A 17,147-nucleotide genomic window follows, 5' to 3' on the forward strand; every position below is an offset into this window, starting at 1 on the left:
TTGAGGTTTTTAACCAGCCGGTGTTCATCCATTAGCGTAGAAAACACACAGTGCGTGCGGTATTGAATAGGACCCAGCTCGCGCGTGCTCCTTCCCGAAGTGCAGGAGACTCCAATACGATCCAGTGATCCAGTAGATTTACCCACAGTTCCGGCCTTGGCATTTCCGGGTCTCCTTTGGTGTTTCCTCAGTATTGACTTCATCCTCTTGATTTCATTGAATCCAGACAGCCTTGCCCTGCTTTATTTCTCAACTTGCCTCTAGGTACTGTCATTTCCATTATTACACCTTGGCCAGAATGATTTCAACAGGTGTCAGTTTGCAGGTGTGTTTAGATGAGTTGGTAGCAGGCTGGCTGTGAGCATGTCCACTCATTTCCCTATTGCAAGTCTTTCCCTCTAACCCTCTCACCTCCGGGGTGAGAATCATCCTTAGAAAACTCCTACAATGCCCCTTTCATTCTCTCCCTTCTCACTCAGAAATCTTCATAGCCTCCTTTTGGGCCTCCAGGACATTGTTCAAACCCATGAGCATGGGGTTAGCACTTCTGGCCTCCAGCATGAACTAACGCCTTCACTCTCCTCCTAGGAAGCCATCATCCCAACCCAGCCTGGTGGGGCTTGGGCTGTGCCCACCACAGTCCTCTGCAAGGCCTGCTCAGCAGTCCTGCTCCTTCCTGAGCGGATAGCCTAAACAAATGACCACACTGACCTCTCTCCTTTCCAGTCAGCCTCCCACATTCAAATAGAACCTCAGATTCTGAGTACTTATTTTCTGGGGGAGGACTTTGATTACCTTGTATAGAACACTCACCTCTCTCTCAAAGTTCTCCATCAGGGCATATGTTTAAATTAGGAAGTGTCTTTGGTTTTCATGTAGTTCAACATCTTGCTGACGCCTGAGATTTCCCCAAATGTGGGAAACTCGACCACATAATTTGTGGGAGTTGGGGACTGTGTTCTTTCTTTCCCCTGTTAAAAAATAATAAATAGGGCGCCTAGGTGGCTCAGTCATTAAGCGACTGCCTTTTGCTCAGGTCATGATCCCAGGGTCCTGGGATCGAGCCCTGAGCCCTTCATTGGGGCCCCTGCTCAGCGAGAAGCCTGCTTCTCCCTCTCCCATTCCCTCTGCTTGTATTTCCTCTCTCGCCGTGTCTCTCTCTGTCAAATAAATAAAATTGTAAAAAACAAACAAATAAATAAGGAAACTGGTATCAGATGCTTAAGTGGAAACAAAGACTCCCCTCCAGACTCTCTCTGATCTCAATTTGTAGTCCCTCTAATCACACTGAAAGTCATCATTATTATTTATCTATTTGTAAAGTGACCAGCATGCAAACATAAATGCTGGTTAAAAGCAAGAGGGGAACTGCAATGAGCAGTCTAGACCGGGGGCCAATACAGAAAGACGAGGACAGTGACTCATGGTAGGACGGATGTGTCTCCCCAGAGGCAGCTACTTCTCTCGCTACAGATTGCCATTGAGAACCTGGGCCCAGCATACTGCCAGATTTTCAGTCAAGAGAAAGCAGAAATCTGGAGGGTTTTTCTTTTTTTAAAGGTTTATTTATTTATTTTAGATTGCCGGGAGAGCATGAGCTGGGGGCGGGGGCAGAGGGAGAAGGACAAGCTGACTCCGTGCTGCGCACAGCCACCGATGCTGGCATGATGCTGGGACCCTGGGACCACAACCTGAGTCGAAACCAAGTTGGAAGCTTAACCAAGTGAGCCACCCAGGCCTCCCAGAATCTGGAGTTTTATATGAAACCTATTGACTTTTAAGTGTTGGAAACTAAAAATTGTACAATCATCTGTGCAGATGAGGTCGAGCTCCTGGCCTCCAGCCTGGGACTTCTGGTACACATATTTGTTTTAATAAGTTCTTTTCAACCTTAATACAGCATAGAAAGGACTGTTCACTATTTTATTGCCAATCTCCACTCCTTCCTTAATTTTATTGCAGATGGCAATATACTCAGCTCAAAGGTACTGCCCTTTGTGGCCGGCACTCAGCCAGGCTCACGAAGGCAACACTACCAGCGGAACCGTGTCTGGCTGCTTATGATCTGTCGCGCAGGTCCTGAGGCCTCCATCCAGCCTGGCCCAAAAACGTCACCAAAGGTTCTTGGTCTCATCAGGAGACAGAATTCAAGGACAGACACACAACATAGTGGATGAGAGACACAACCAGGGAAGTTTACTAAAGTGAAAGTACCTGAGCACCTGCCTTTCGCTCAGGTCGTGATCCCAGGGCTGGCATGGAGTCCTGCCTCGGGCATCTCCATCAGCAGGGAGTCTACTTCTCCCTCTGTCTCCCTCTCTGCCTGCTTGTGCTCCGTCTCTCTGGCAAATGAATAAATAAAATCTTTTTTAAAAAGCAGTGAAATTACCTCAAGATGTGAGAGGAAGAAACAGAGAGATGGAGTGGGCTACAGGGGTGGAGAGGGACAGGGCAAGGGAGTGTGCAAGCCAGCGAGCCGCCTGCCTGTGGGGTTCACCTTCTGTCTTCTACCAACAGTTGTTAACTAGGGCAAGGATTTCTTGGAAGCAGGGATTCGATGCCTTTTCCTCCTCACTTGCTCAAGGGTTTCCTGTCGTGGTGCCGCCATCTTGGGCCTGTCTGATGGGATCCGGCTTCTCTTGGATGCTGCCTGGACCTGCCTCTGACCTTCCCCACAGCCTGACATGGCCTCCTCCTTGCTGGCCTCCAGGCATCCTGTTAGAGTCTAAAGTAACTGTGAGCTCTAACACTGGGATGAACCTCTGTCCTTCCTTCTCATTCAGCCCAGAATGTGCACAGGATGGTTGGAACTTGGGCAGCTGCCCTGGACCATGAAGCCGTCTTGAGCGCCGGGAGCCAATTAGCATGGTGTAGTGAAAGGTAAATAAGCCGGTCCTTATACACTACGGCTTACGTCAGACTTCGTATATGTGAGTGGGACTAAAGCCAGTGTCTTGTTTAAGCCTCTTATTTGGTTTGTCTGCATATGCAACAAAAAACTAAACCTAACTAATAAAGTACAGTTATTTTTAAAAACAATTTTCCATATTTTTAAAAATTTATATTCAATTAACTAATATATAGTCTACTATTACTTTCAGAGGTAGAGGTCATTGATTCATCAGTCTTATATTGTTGGGTCCATGGTCAAAGGAGCGAGACTGATACAAAGCAAAGTTGAAGTAAAGCTTTATTTCGCGCCAAGCATCAAGAATCAAACTGACCTGCCAGGGCCGTCCCTTGCAAAGAGGCGACCCCTCTCTTCTTTACAGACTAGCTTTTAAGGGCAAAGGCCATGTGGTTGGGCCTGGCCACGCACAGGGGACCAATGAGACTGTAACACAGAGAAAGCTGCACAGTCCTGCTAGGTCACACATAAGTGACCAATTGAATTGGAATTTACCCTATAGTAGATATTTGAAGTAGCCTATCACTTTGGTCAGAATTGGCGGCCAAAGGGCACCCAAAGGGCGGGGCCCATACTCCTTGGTAGCTAGGGAGACAGTATGCGCCGCTACTGATTGGCTACCTCCACCCTGCCTGACCCACCCTTGTATTTGGGCTCTGTTACCTGGGACTGGTTTCCGGGACTAGTTTTTAAGTGAGTCCCCTGAGGGGGGCGGGCAGGGCCAGGGTGGAGCGGCTCTGGCTAAACAGGCCCTCACAGCATAAAACCCAGTGCCCACTGCATCACGCGCCCTCTGCAATGTCCATCCCTGATTACCGCCACTCACCTCTCCTCCCGCAGCCTGTTCGTTTCCTGTGATTAAGAGTCTCTTATGGGGGCTCCTGGGTGGCTCAGTTGGTTAAGAAACTGCCTTTGGCTCAGGTCATGATCCCAGGGTCCCGGGATCAAGTCCCACATTGGGTTCCTCCTCCTCTGTGGGGAGCATTCTTCTCTCTCCCTCTGCTGCTCCCCCTGCTTGTGTTCTCTCTCTTTCTCTCTGTGTCAAATAAATAAATAAAATCTTTAAAAAAAAAGAATGAATTTATATATTAAAAAATAAAAGAGTCCCTTATGGTTTGTCTCCTTCTCTGATTTCATCTTGTATTATTTTCCCCTCTCTTCCCTTATGCTCCTCTGTTTTGCTTCTGAAATTCTACGTGAGTGAGATCATATGGTAATTGTTTTTCTCTGACTGACTTATTTCTCTTAGCATAAAACCCTCTAGTTCCATCCACATCATTGCAAATGGCAGGATTTCATTTTTTGATGGCTGAGTAATACTCTACTATGTATGTGCGCGTGCGTGTGCGTGTGTGTGTGTGTGTGTGTGTACCACATCTTCTTTATCCCTTCATCTGTAGGTGGACATCTAGGTTCTTTCCATAGTGTGGCTATTGTGGACATTGCTGCTATGAACATTCGGGTGCACGTGCCCCTTTGGATCACTACGTTTGTATCTTTGGATAAATGCCCAGTAGTGCAATTGCTGGGTCATAGGGTAGCTCTATTTTTAACATCTTGAGGAACCTCCATGCTGTTTTCCAGAGTGGCTGCACCAGCTTGCATTCCCACCAACAGTGTAGAAGGGTTCCTGTTCACATCTTCACCAACATCTGTTGTTTCTCCTGAGTTGTTAGTTTTAGCCATTCTGACTGGTGTGAGGTGGTATCTCATTGTGCTTTTGATTGAAAATACAAGTATTATATTAATAAAATATTTTATTTCATTTTAAAGATTTATGTATTTATTTTATATAGAGAGAATGTGCACAAGCAGGGGGAGGGGCAGAGGGCCAGGGAGAGAGAATCTCAAGCAGATTCTATGCGGAGCATGAAGCCTGAGGTGGGACTTGATCCCATAACCCTGAAACCATGACCTGAGCCAAAACCAAGAGTCAGATGCTCACCCAGGTGCCCCTCAAATATTTTATTTCAAAATTGATTCCTACCTACTCCCTCTACTCAATCCAGCTACCCTAAGGGTACCTGTAATTTCTACTAGTCTTAGCTAAATCCAGAGGACACTTTGCAGTCTTTATCTTAATGGTTTGGGGACATTTGACACTCTTGACCCCTCCCTCCTGGGACCCTTCATCCCCAAGGCACTAAACTGAGCGGGATCGACCCCATCACCCACGCTCTAATAAAACCATCTTTCTTGTACTGAAAATCTCTCTCTTTTTTAAAAAAGATTTTATTTATTTATTTGACAGAGAGAGATCACAGTAGACAGAGGCAGGCAGAGAGAGAGGGGGAAGCAGGCTCAGAGAGCCTGACGCGGGACTCAATCCCGGGACCCTGAGATCATGACCTGAGCCGAAGGCAGCGGCTTAACCCACTGAGCCACCCAGGTGTCCCTGTACTGAAAATATCTTAAGAAATCTTTCTTGACTGTGGTTGCCAGACCCCCAACATCATACCACATTGATGTGGTTTTGGAATACAGGTGAGGTTCAGCAGGGTAGAGTCTGGAGCCCATGACCAAGAAGGAACTGTGGAGGCATCTTTGGTGCAAAACAGTGGTTTATTAAGGCACGGGGCCGGGGCCTGTGGGCAGAAAGAGCTGCTGCCTGGGGTTGTGGGGGGGCGGCTGATTATAGACTTATGGGGTTGGGGGAGGTAAGGAAAAGGGAGGGTTTGAAAGAACTTTCATATGCTAAAGAGGACCTGAAAGATACCAGAGGCCTTGCCATTGTCAAGTGAAGGTTGTTTTCCCCTCTAGCAAGGCATTACGTTTGAGACTTTGAGAGGGCTGGGAGATCCTGGAGGAATGTCCCACCCAGGAGTAGGGGGTGGGGGGAGGTCGCAGGGAGTCAGCTTCTGCTTTGTCCTCAGCTTGCCTCCTGCTCCCTCGTCACCAGATAAAGCTAGACAAATCATCACACTGTCTTGAAAATCCTATTCAGAAAGTAATTACCTACAACCACTTTCCCTGAAATGTCTTTGGCCCCTGCGAAAGGACGTCGGGAAGGGCAGTCTTTCAGAGCACATATTGCTAACCAGTATGAACACTGGGGCTCCTATGCAAAGAAGGAGGAAGGTGAACGTGGGTATTAGCAGTTTCCGTCACAAGCCCTGAGTCAGCAATATCTGTGACCTAACTTCGGTGTCTAGGAAACACCTTCTTTTGCCTCTTCCCTTCGCCCCATGTCCCTGATGTCACTCAAAATAGTAGGTGAAATATGACCAGAGCCAATCCTGCCCTGTTCCGCATCTCGTCCTTGTCTGCTTCATCTTCCAGCATCTTCCCTCAGCCCAGAGCCAAACGTCACAGGAAGACAGCCTGACGGGTGTGTGTGCGCGATGCAGGCTGAGTCACGGGGGCCACACAAGCTGTCATGTGCGCTGGGAGGGCCCACGGAATAACAGAAACCACTGTGCTGGGGGGAATACCACGTTCTGGAGAAGATGAAGGCCAGACCTGTCATTAACCAAGGCCCAGTTCCTGATGGCACAAAAACCATGAACGCAAGATGAGAAAACCTTCCTAACAAAATGAGAACCGTCTCCAGTGCAGGGATGGTAAAAAGCCTGCTCCTCCTTCGCTCATCTTACCCCAGACGGATGAGCATTTCGGGGCAGTGCGCAGAAGGGGACAAAGTCAGGAACCCTACAGCCCCTCGTCAGCCTCTCGTTTCCTTTGCCATCTTGCTGATCTGGAAGGGATGGATGGGTAGCCAGGGGGAGGGGTGCAAAGAGCAGGGTGGAGGGAGGGGCTTGCCAGGTCCACAATTTTAAAATCCTGCCAAGAAGTGATCAGACTTCAGGAATCTGGAGGCATTTCCACATTTCTGCGTTGGCGTGAAAAGCTGGTGGACCCTTTGTATTTTTTGAATTTTGTGCCATGTGCATGCCTTCATTCTCCAAGGCAAATTAAAAGAAAATAAAGACACAGATGAATTCTCAAGGATATAAGACACTCCTTTCTGCACAGAAAAATGGGTACTCTGCTTTAAATTTTGACCTGTCAAAATGGTTTTGCCTGAGTAAAGGAATCAGAAATTGCCTTTTTGATTTTGAGAAATATTGGCCCATTTACAAACAACCTCTGAAATTTCTTCTAACAGTAAAAGAAACGAGGTATTTCATTTTGAGATAACAGTCTCTCAATTCCTCAGCATCTGGAAATTTCTGTTATAAGACGTCATCCATCTTGCTATTTTCAGGTTTACTTACTATTCAAATCTTTTTTTTGGGGGGCGGGGTTCTAGTGAGAAAAACAAGGAGAACCAAAGTAGTTAAAAAGAACAAAGAGCAAAGAAAGAAATCATCAAAAATGTGTTAGTTTAAAAAAAATGTGTTAGTTTAAAAGTGATGGTACACACTACAATGTGATTCTGTCATTAAAAAGAATGTATGTAACTGTACACAAAGATAAACTCGAAATGGATAAAAGACCTCAACGTGAGACAGGAATCCATCAGAATCATAGAGGAGAACATATGCAGTCACCTCTTTGATATCAGCCACAGCAACTTCTTTCAAGATATGTCTCCAAAGGCAAAGGAAACAAAAGCAAAAATGAACTTTTGGGACTTCATCAAGATCAAAAGCTTCTGCACAATAAAGGAAATAGTCAACAAAACAAAGAGGCAACCCACGGAATGGGAGAAGATATTTGCAAATGACAGTACAGACAAAAGGTTGATATCCAGGATCTATAAAGAACTTCTCAAACTCAACACACACAAAACAGATAATCATGTCAAAAAATGGGCAGAAGACATGAACAGACACTTCTCCAATGAAGACACACAAATGGCTATCAGACACATGAAAAAATGTTCATCATAACTAGCCATCAGGGAGATTCAAATTAAAACCATATTGAGATACCACCTTACACCAGTTAGAATGGCCAAAATTAGCAAGACAGGAAACAACATGGGTTGGAGAGGATGTGGAGAAAGGGGAACCCTCTTCCACTGTTGGTGGGAATGCAAGTTGGTGCAGCCAATTTAGAGAACAGTGTGGAGATTCCTTAAGAAATTAAAAATAGAGCTTCACTATGACCCTGCAATTGCACTACTGGGTATTTACCCCAAAGATACAGATGTAGTGAAAAGAAGGCTCATCTGTACCCCAGTGTTTATAGCAGCAATGTCCATGGTCACCAAACTGGGGAAAGAACCAAGATGCCCTTCAACAGACGAATGGATAAGGAAGATGTGGTCCATATACACTATGGAGTATGATGCCTCCATCAGAAGGGATGAATACCCAACTTTTGTGTCAACATGGACAGGACTGGAAGAGATTATGCTGAGTGAAATAAGTCAAGCAGTGAGAGTCAATTATCATATGGCTTCACTTATTTGTGGAGCATAACAAATAACACGGAGGACATGGGGAGATGGAGAGGAGAAGGGAGTTGAGGGAAATTGGAAGGGGAGGTAAACCATGAGAGACTATGGACTCTTGAGAAACAAACTGAGGGTTTTGGAGGGGTGGGGGGTGGGGGTTGGGTGAGTCTGGTGGTGGGTATTATGGAGGGCATGTATTGCATGGAGCACTGGGTGTGGTGCAAAAAACAATGAATTCTGTTACGTTGAAAAGAAATTAAATTAAAAAAAAAAGAATGCAGTACTGATGTGAAAGGACACCACATTCCATTTTGTTAGAAGCAAGTTGCAGCACCTTGTGTAGAATGACTCTCTTTTTGAAGATTGATTGATTGATTGATTTGACAGAGAAAAAGAGAGAGATCACAAGCAGGCAGAGAGGCAGGCAGAGAGAGAGGGGGAAGCAGGCTCCCCACTGAGAAGAGAGCCCGATGCGGGGCTGGATCCCAGGACCCTGAGACCTTGACCGGAGCCGAAGACAGAGGCCCAACCCACTGAACCACCCAGGCGCCCCTAGAATGAATTTTTTTGTAAGATAATAATGTACAAATGTACACACTAAAAAAATACATAGAGGAATATAACCCAAATCTGTAAGGGTGTGATGCATTGTGGGCGCCGGGGGTGGCTCAGTGGGTTGAGCGTCCAACTCTTGGTTTCGGCTCAGGTGGTGATCTCAGGGCCGTGAGATCAATCAGTGTGGAGTCTGCTTGGGATACTCTCTCCTTCTTCCTTAGCAGCCCCTGCTCTCGCTCGCGCTCTAAAATAAATAAAGTTTTTAAAAATGGGTGTGATGTATCAGAAGAACTGGGAGGAGGAGACGAGTGACGTCTACAGTCTAAGCTGCATTTTTCTACAATATATGTTTTATTTTACTACAAGCAAACACTGTTCAGTACAGATAATTTAAGGGTTATAAAGAGGGAGGGATTTTAGAGAGCTAGGCAAGAGACCAGAGGGTTACAAGCCTAGAAGTCAAGTCATTCTCTCTCCTCAGATTTTTTTCCCCCAAAACTTAAAACTGTCCCTCTTTGTGCTCAAATCCTTTGCGGCTTACCCGGAGCCACCCAGGTGCCCCTGACCTGTCCTTCTAGACAGCAAGGGTTTGGGGGATTTTTGTTGAGTACAGGCACTTGGATTATTTTTTTTTTAATTTTTTTTTTTAAGATTTTATTTATTTATTTGACAGACAGAGATCACAAGTAGGCAGAGAACCAGGCAGAGAGAGATAGGAGGAAACAGACTCTCTGCTGAGCAGAGAGCCCGATGCGGAGCTCGATCCCAGGACCTGGGATCATGACCCGAGCTGAAGGCAGAGGCTTTAACCCACTGAGCCACCCAGGCGCCCCTTGGATTATTTTTTTTAATTAAAAAAAACTTTATTATTTATAAAAAGGGAAAAAAAGACAAAATACAGAAACAAAAGAAGCAAGAGTACGTGTAATGGAAGGCGTTACATTTTGCTGTGATTTGCTGACAGATGATGGGAACTCATAGTTTTACCTGTTTACATTTTATTGGGACTGTACAGAAATTCTTTAGTATAGACTTTTTTTTTTGTGGCATAAATGAAGTTAACCTTAAGTATTTTAACTTTTGTAAGTAATGTTCATCCAGAAACATTTGTCTAATGAAAACAAATCTGGACTTAGCGGAGACTTTATTCAAAAGGATAATCATAAGGAAGAAAAGGGACTCTTGAAATAGGGAGAAGTCTGTGCAAGTCCCTGAGAAGTTAGAGTTTTTTGGGATTTTTCAGTTTTGTTTTCTTGTTAGTTTTATTTATTTCTTTTCATGGTTAATTACATATTTCTTGAGCCCGCATCATAATACAGCCCCTGGGGTACAACGATAAACAACAAAGCCATGTTCCTTGCCCTTATGGTTTCTATATTCAAGTAGAGAAGACATATAACTAAGCCACCAATCGTAACCAAAATGTATGTTATAAAAATTTTCCAGCATACAGAAAGGTTGAGGGACGTGTATGGCGAACCTCCAGTTAGCCCTCGTTCAGCTGGAGAGCAGCCAGGAGCATTTTGCATAGACACTGATATGAGCACAGTGCCTGGTGAACAGCCCAGCCAAGACGCCGGCCCCTCGGGAACTCACAAACCTCCAGGGGCGGGGTGGGGGCAGTGACAGCAGCGGCCCCCAGGGTGCTCACCCTCAGCTTCTCTCCTCCCCATGTGCACACGGTGCCGCAAAGATGTGAGGTCTCGGGATGCCTGGGGGGCTCAGTTGGTTAAGTGTCTGCTTTCAGCTTAGGTCCTGGTCCCTGGTCCTGAGTCCACACCAGGCTCTCCGCTCAGTGGGGAGTCTACTTCTCCCCACGCCCCTTTCCCGTGCTCGTGCTCTCTCTCTCTCTCTCAAATAAATAAATAAAATCTTTACCAAAAAAAAAAAAAAAAGAAAAAGATGTTTGGTTCTATTCCACCCTTTTGAGTCTGGGCTGGCCTGTGAACAGAGTAGGGCAGAGAGGTACCCCCATGCCGGGCCGGCCTGAGGAGGACTGACGTCCTCTGCCGTGGTGTCTTGGGGCCACCAGCCACCAGGGAAGGTGTCTTAGTCTGCTCTGGCTGCCTTGACAATACCAGACTGGGTGGTTTGCACATGCAGAAACTTACTTGTTCAATTTGTTTTCTGGAAACTAGAAGTCCAAGATCAAGGTGTCTGCAGAGTCAGTTTCTCCTGAGGCCACTCTCCTTGATGTGCAGGCGGCGACTCTCCCCGTGTGTCCTTGCAGGGCCTTTCCCCTGTGCACTGGCTCCTGGAGCTCCTCCTCTTCTTCTCAGGACACTTGCTGCACCCTCATGGCCTCGCTGCACCTTAACCACCTCCATAAAGGCCTTGTCTCCAAATAGGGTTGCACTGGGGGTTAGAGCGTCAGCATGTGAATTTTGAGGAGACACAATTCAGTCCATGACACTGTGTGACTGCTCTACGGCAGGGGGGCTCCTCTGGGTCCATCCTTCCAGCCATTCCCTGACGGAGGCTGTAGGTGAACAGAGAGCACCTGCCTTCTGACTGACCAGTCGATGCCCCCCGGAGAGAAGGGGTCACCCCAGGGAGCCCTTGTTGGGGTGTACTTTGTTACCCGTTTGAAAGAGTTATAATAAGGAGTGGCCTTGGGTGATCAGGCAGATCAGCATGTGGTTACGAACTGTACCCCTGGGGGGTGGGAGTGTCATCCTGGAAAGCAAGGAGGAAATGATGGAAGGACCAGAGTCCGCTGGGCCTGAAGATCATGTCACCTCTTAGAGTGGTGACTGTTTTGCGATGTGTACAAATACTGAGTCATTACATTGTACGCCTGAAACTAATAAGTATAATTGTGTAATTATATATCAAAAATTAAAAAAAAAAACTATGGGGTGCCTTGGGGGCTCAGTGGGTTAAGGCCTCTCCTCTGCCTTTGGCTCAGGTCGGTCCAGGGATCGAGTCCCACATCCCTCTCTGCTCAGCAGGGAGCCCGCTTCCTCCTCTTTCTGTCTGCTTCTCTACTTGTGATCTCTGTCTGTCAAATAAGTAAATAGAAAAAAAAATCTTTAAAAAAATTTTAAAAAACTAAAAATAAATAAATAGAATCATACAATAAACACTTTTTGGTGTCTGGCCTTTTTTCCTTTTTTTTTTTTTTTTCTTTTCTTACCCATTACATTTGTAAGATACAGTCTTATCCATAGCAGTAATTCAATTTTTATTTCTGCTGCTGTAGGCATTCACTATGTGAATATATCATGATTTATTTGATCATTTTCCCACTGATAGGTATTGTGCTGTCTTAAGAATTCTGTTCTGCTGTGAATAAAACTTCCCTGAACATTTCACACATGTCTGTAGATGGACAGATGCACTCATTTCTAGGAGCAGAATCAACGGATCAAAGATGGCTTATGTTCAGTTTTTTAGAAAGCGCCGAAAATAGTCCAAAGGGATGGTACTAATTGACATTTCCAGTGGTCATATATGGGAATTTTAATTGCTCTGTGTACTCACCAACATTTGGTATATTTGCTTTATTTTTTAAGTTGGACATTCAGGTCGATTTGTAACAGTAACTCACTGTGGTTCTAATTTATAGTTCCCTGATAATTAATGGTCTTGAGCCTCTTTTCATAGGGTTACGAAGCATTTGAATGGCCTCTTCAGGGAAGTGCATGATCAAGTCTTGCCCTAAAAAGTTAAGGTATTTGTCTTTTTCTTGTTGATTGACAGGAGTGCTTTGGCACGAGTCCCTTGCCAGATATATATATGTATATATATGTATATTTGTTTTATATATATATACATATATATATACATATATATATAAAACAAATATTTTCCCCCGTTTATGCCTTCCCTTTTAACTTTGTTAACGATCTTTTTTTGATGAGCAGTCCTTAGTTTTGATGAATTCTGCTTTATCAACTTTTTTTTTTTTTTTTTTAGTTACTACTGCTGTTCTTGAAATCTTTGCCTACCCCAAGTTCATTCAGATATTCTCCTTCTTCTAGAAGCTTTACTGTCCCTTTTTTACTTAGGTGTATGATCCATTTTGAGTTCATTTTTGTGTTTAATATGTTAAAAAGAAAACCACAATCCCAAAATGGCACCACTTAGGTTAAGCCCCCAAGTCATGAACCAAGACTTAATCCCTATGGGGACTGCAGTTTCAGCCCCCAGGAATGCAAGCTTTTACCAGTCAACAGGGAATCTCCTGGTCAGTACCCATTAACCTGTAACATGGGCCCTCTTCATCCCCCAAAAGTCATCCGCCTACTAAACCCTTTCTACGCCAACTACTAAACCCTTTCGTCCCCAAATGAAGGTGATTGAACCTGAAATAATCCTTCTTTCCGGTTGATGACTTTCTTGTCCTGCCTTTAAAAACCTTCCCCTTTCTGTAGCCCTTGGGAGCTACCCTCTACTTGCCAGATGGGGTGCTGCCCAATTCACGAGCTGATTAACAAAGCCAACAAGATCTTTAAAATTTAGTCAGTTGAATTTTTGTTATTTAACAGGTGTGAGATAGGGGTCTAGGTCCATTTTTTCCCAGCTGGTCCAGCACCAGTTTATGAAAAGCTGGATCATAAATTTGCAAATGCTTATATGTCTGTTCACTTCATTTTAGCACTATGTCCTTAAAACCAGAAAGTAGATGTGTTAATGGAAAACCAGCTCACCAAATTTACTTGTTTCTTTTAACCGGTTATAAAATTTACATCAATTCATATACATTGGGGGTGGTTTTAGCAGCTTTTAAAGACTTCTGTGAGGTTATAATTGACCATTAAGATCATTATTTGTCTTAATAATGGCATTTTAGGGAAGACTTCATTTGTCCTTGGCCAAGCAGAGAAAGAACAGATTGAGGGATGTAAAAGAGCATATATTCTTGAAAGCATATTTATGATAAGAATATATCCATAAGAATCCTTCATATTTAAGCATATGTTCTTCATGAATTGCTTTTTGTGGATATATTTATTTACTCACTTCCTTATTAATTTAGGAAATACTTATTAAATAAATTCTCAAATATGTATTTCATTTTTAGTTTAATCAGCGTTGAGTCCTCGTCCTTATGACTTCATAATAGTTTGCAGAGCGGGGCTACATGATCTACCATAATTACTTTTCCTCCCTCTGACAGCCTTTGTTCCTCCCAGACCTAATTGGCCCCCTCTGTCTTTGGTTACTTTTCTAAGTGTTTATTCCTAATTAGACAGCAGCTTTCTGACCATGTTACCGCCAAGCGCAGGGAAACGTCCTGTCCCTTGAAGCTCGGGCTGCGATCCCTGCTCCCTGCTGCGGGCCCGCACCTGCTGCTCCCTGGAGAGGGTCCGCGCCTGCGTCCCTATTCCAGTTTTCACATCTTCTTTCTTAATGGAACTCCATGTTTGGAGGAACAGTTCCTCAGAAGTGTCCGGGAAAGAGGACATGGGAGGCAATTTCTTATTTCTTCTTATTATTTTTTGAAACATTGCAAGACCGGAAAGGCCCGCTCGCGCTTTTTTGGCCGCGAGGCTGGGTTCTGAACCCGCACGTGCGGGGTTCTCTTTCGTGGACGTGATCTCCACTTCCTGCTCTTCCAGCTGTGGAGAAGATGCCATCCTGATCCTAGCCCTTTGCGTGCCACGTTTTTCTTTTCTCTCTGGAAACGTGTAGAATCTTCACTTTATCCCTGAGGTTCCGATATTTCATGATGTGGGGCTTTTCTCACACGTGGCTCAGGGCGTTTGATGGACCTATGTTCGCCTGGAGATTTAAGGTCTTCGGTTCTGGAAAATAATCTTGTGTCATGTTTCTATCTCCTTTCCTTCATTTTCCCCTTTTCTCTCCTTGGAAACCCCGGTGGCTTGATGGCACACCTTCTACCAAACACCATTTTATGTTCTGTTGGACTCTCTCCTGCTTTCCATCTCCACTCCACACTTCAAAGGAACTTTCTGCAATCTTATTTTGAAATTATTAAAAAGACATTTCTGCATCATAATATTAATTTTCAGATTTCCCCCTTCTCTCTTTGTTCCAAGAATGCTGTATCTTCTCTTACCTGAGGACTTAATTTTAATTTTATACAATTCAGTTTCCCGCATGTGTTTGTTTCGCTTTAGTTCTTTACCCTGGTCCTGTCTGTGAGTTTTGGTCTTTATCCTAGAAACATTTTCACAAGCATCTGATGAGTTTTGTTCGTGGTTCGTGGTTGAAGCACCCGCAGGCCGGCTCTGGGACTGTGGGCGCGGGGCAAGGTCTTGGCTGGAGCGCCTGAGGACGCGTGGAGACCGTGTGGTTGCGGGGTCTTCAAGGTGCGTGTCCTTGGTCGCCCGCGGACTCCGGCTTCCGCGGGAAGCACACCCAGCCGGCGGACCTGTCCTCGGGCTCCGGGATCCGCGGCGAGGGGGGTCGGGACTCGGCCCGAAGTTCCCTTGCAACCGCGCGGGATTCCCGCGCGCGCAGCCCAGTGCGCAGCCACCTGCCGCTCCCGGCCCGCTCGCTCCGCCCCTCTGCGGTCTACACCCGCGCGCCTGTGCCCTCCCAGTCTACACCCGCTCGCCCATTTCCCGGCTGGGCTGCGCGCGTCCTTCCCGAGCCGCCCCGCGGGGAGACACAGGAGCTCTCCAGGGCCAGCCAGGGTAGTTCCTGCGCCCCCGGGTCCGGCGGGGCGGTGAAGGCGGAGGGCGGCAGTGGGATCCCGAATCGCCTCCTGCGCCAGAGCAAATCCTCGCCAGTTCGCTCGGATTTCCGGATCTGCCGAGAAAGTGATTCCGTTCGTTCCGCTTCTCAGATGCGCCCTAGGCGGCAGGAAGTCCCAGCGGCTCCTAGTGGGTGTTCGTTCGTAACAACGACAGAGTTTACTCATTTGGGGACTGCGCCCGCGGGTGTCAGGATGGCCGAGTGGTCTAAGGCGCCAGACTCAAGCTCCGCTTCCTCCGACAGAGGGTTCTGGTCTCCGCATGGAGGCGTGGGTTCGAATCCCACTTCTGACACACCTTTTTCCCCCCGCCTCTCGTCTCAACCGCGTGTCTCCCGGCTTCTCTCTGCTTTTCCTTTTGCGACCCAAACGGTGGGCCTTGGAGAGGTCGGTCTCCTTCTTCCCCCCCTTTAGGTTGCAGTCGACCAGGGCCCTCGTCGACCCCTGTACCCTGCTTGTGCATCACACGCCGTCCCCCGGCGCGCGTGGACCCAGGGCCGGAGAGGTGGCGGCCCGCGCGTGGGTCCTGCCCCGGCCCATCAAATATCCGCCGGGCCAAAGAGAAGCGGAGAGGTCAGGCAAAAAGGACGCAAACAGGAAGGTTCCACCGAGATTTGAACTCGGATCGCTGGATTCAGAGTCCAGAGTGCTAACCATTACACCATGGAACCCCGCCTGGTGACACACGTCTACACTGTCCATCTGAGATCTCTTCCTTCGTGTTTTTTTTTTTTTTTAATTTAAATGAGCGCTGTATAGAATACAGCCGAAAAAGAAGCACCACTTTAAACGACTGTCTCTTCTTCCTAACTGATTTATTTTACATCTACGAGGGCATTTTGGGGTGGCGGGGGGATGGAACGTCCCTGCACTTCCCAGGCTCAAGGCGATGGACCAGCCAAATACAGGAGTGGCAGGTGGGTAGCAAGTGGTGGGAGGGGGCCCTCCCGACCGCTTTCACCCCGCCTGACTCCCGGTTTCTTTCCCTCGATGTCGGGGCGGCGCAGGTCCGGAGGGTGTCTGGGGGTTTTGATCTTGCCTTCATTTCTGACTCGCGCAAAGGCAAACTGCATTTTCATCTCACCGTTCAAAAGGGAGAAAAGAAAAGTACAGCATCTCCCTTCTACAGCTTGCTCATCAAAGTCCCGCAGACGCCTCTAGGGCGATGGGCTCGGAATCGGAAAATCTGTGGTCCCGCTCCAAAATGTCTCCAGCGTCGGACCCGCCTCGTTCCTCCTGACACCGCAGCTCCGGTACCGCTAGAAGCTTCTTTGAGCACGCTGCTTGGGGACATAGAAGGATCAGCGCAGGAATATTCAGGGGAAGAGCCCAGCGATGAACTTTTGGGACTTCTCTTTCTCTCCATAGGCTGAATTGGTCAAGGCTGAGCGGGGTGACTGTTGCATGTTGTGTTGTGTTTTGGTTTGGTTTGTCCTTTCCAGGTCCCAGCTCCCAGGCGGACATTCCAGGGTTCATTCGGAAACAAATAGGTGTCCTCGGCCAAGAGAAGGCATCCTCGTGCTAGGCATTCTCATTAGGTTTTCCAAAATCTTAACTTTATTGGGACGACTTGATTATTTACCAAGTAACTGTAAGAGCATCACACAACAGAGAGATTGTATATACAGCACGACTGGAAGAAATACTTGGGTGTCAATCAGCCTTCACTCAATGTGAGT

General features: G+C 46.5%; 1 long non-coding RNA gene, 2 other non-coding genes and 1 pseudogene across 3 annotated transcripts; 3 read left to right on the forward strand and 1 right to left on the reverse strand.

Annotated features, from left to right (window-relative positions):
• Positions 1 to 124: 124 nt before the first annotated feature.
• LOC116861249 lies at positions 125 to 5,187 on the forward strand. The gene is made up of 3 exons (XR_004381454.1): positions 125 to 264; positions 2,784 to 2,880; positions 5,160 to 5,187. It is a non-coding gene; the product is annotated as an uncharacterized LOC116861249 (long non-coding RNA).
• Positions 788 to 974, forward strand: LOC116861304 (annotated as a pseudogene).
• A 10,470-nt stretch (positions 5,188 to 15,657) lies between the features above and the next one.
• Positions 15,658 to 15,763, forward strand: TRNAL-CAA. The gene is made up of 2 exons: positions 15,658 to 15,695; positions 15,718 to 15,763. It is a non-coding gene; the product is annotated as a tRNA-Leu (tRNA).
• Positions 15,764 to 16,067: 304 nt separating this feature from the next.
• Positions 16,068 to 16,139, reverse strand: TRNAQ-CUG. Its single transcript has one exon. It is a non-coding gene; the product is annotated as a tRNA-Gln (tRNA).
• Positions 16,140 to 17,147: the final 1,008 nt, after the last annotated feature.

This window comes from Lontra canadensis, unplaced genomic scaffold (genome assembly GCF_010015895.1).
Source record: "Lontra canadensis isolate GAN:19392208 unplaced genomic scaffold, GSC_riverotter_1.0 scaffold194, whole genome shotgun sequence".
NCBI lineage: Eukaryota > Metazoa > Chordata > Mammalia > Carnivora > Mustelidae > Lontra > Lontra canadensis.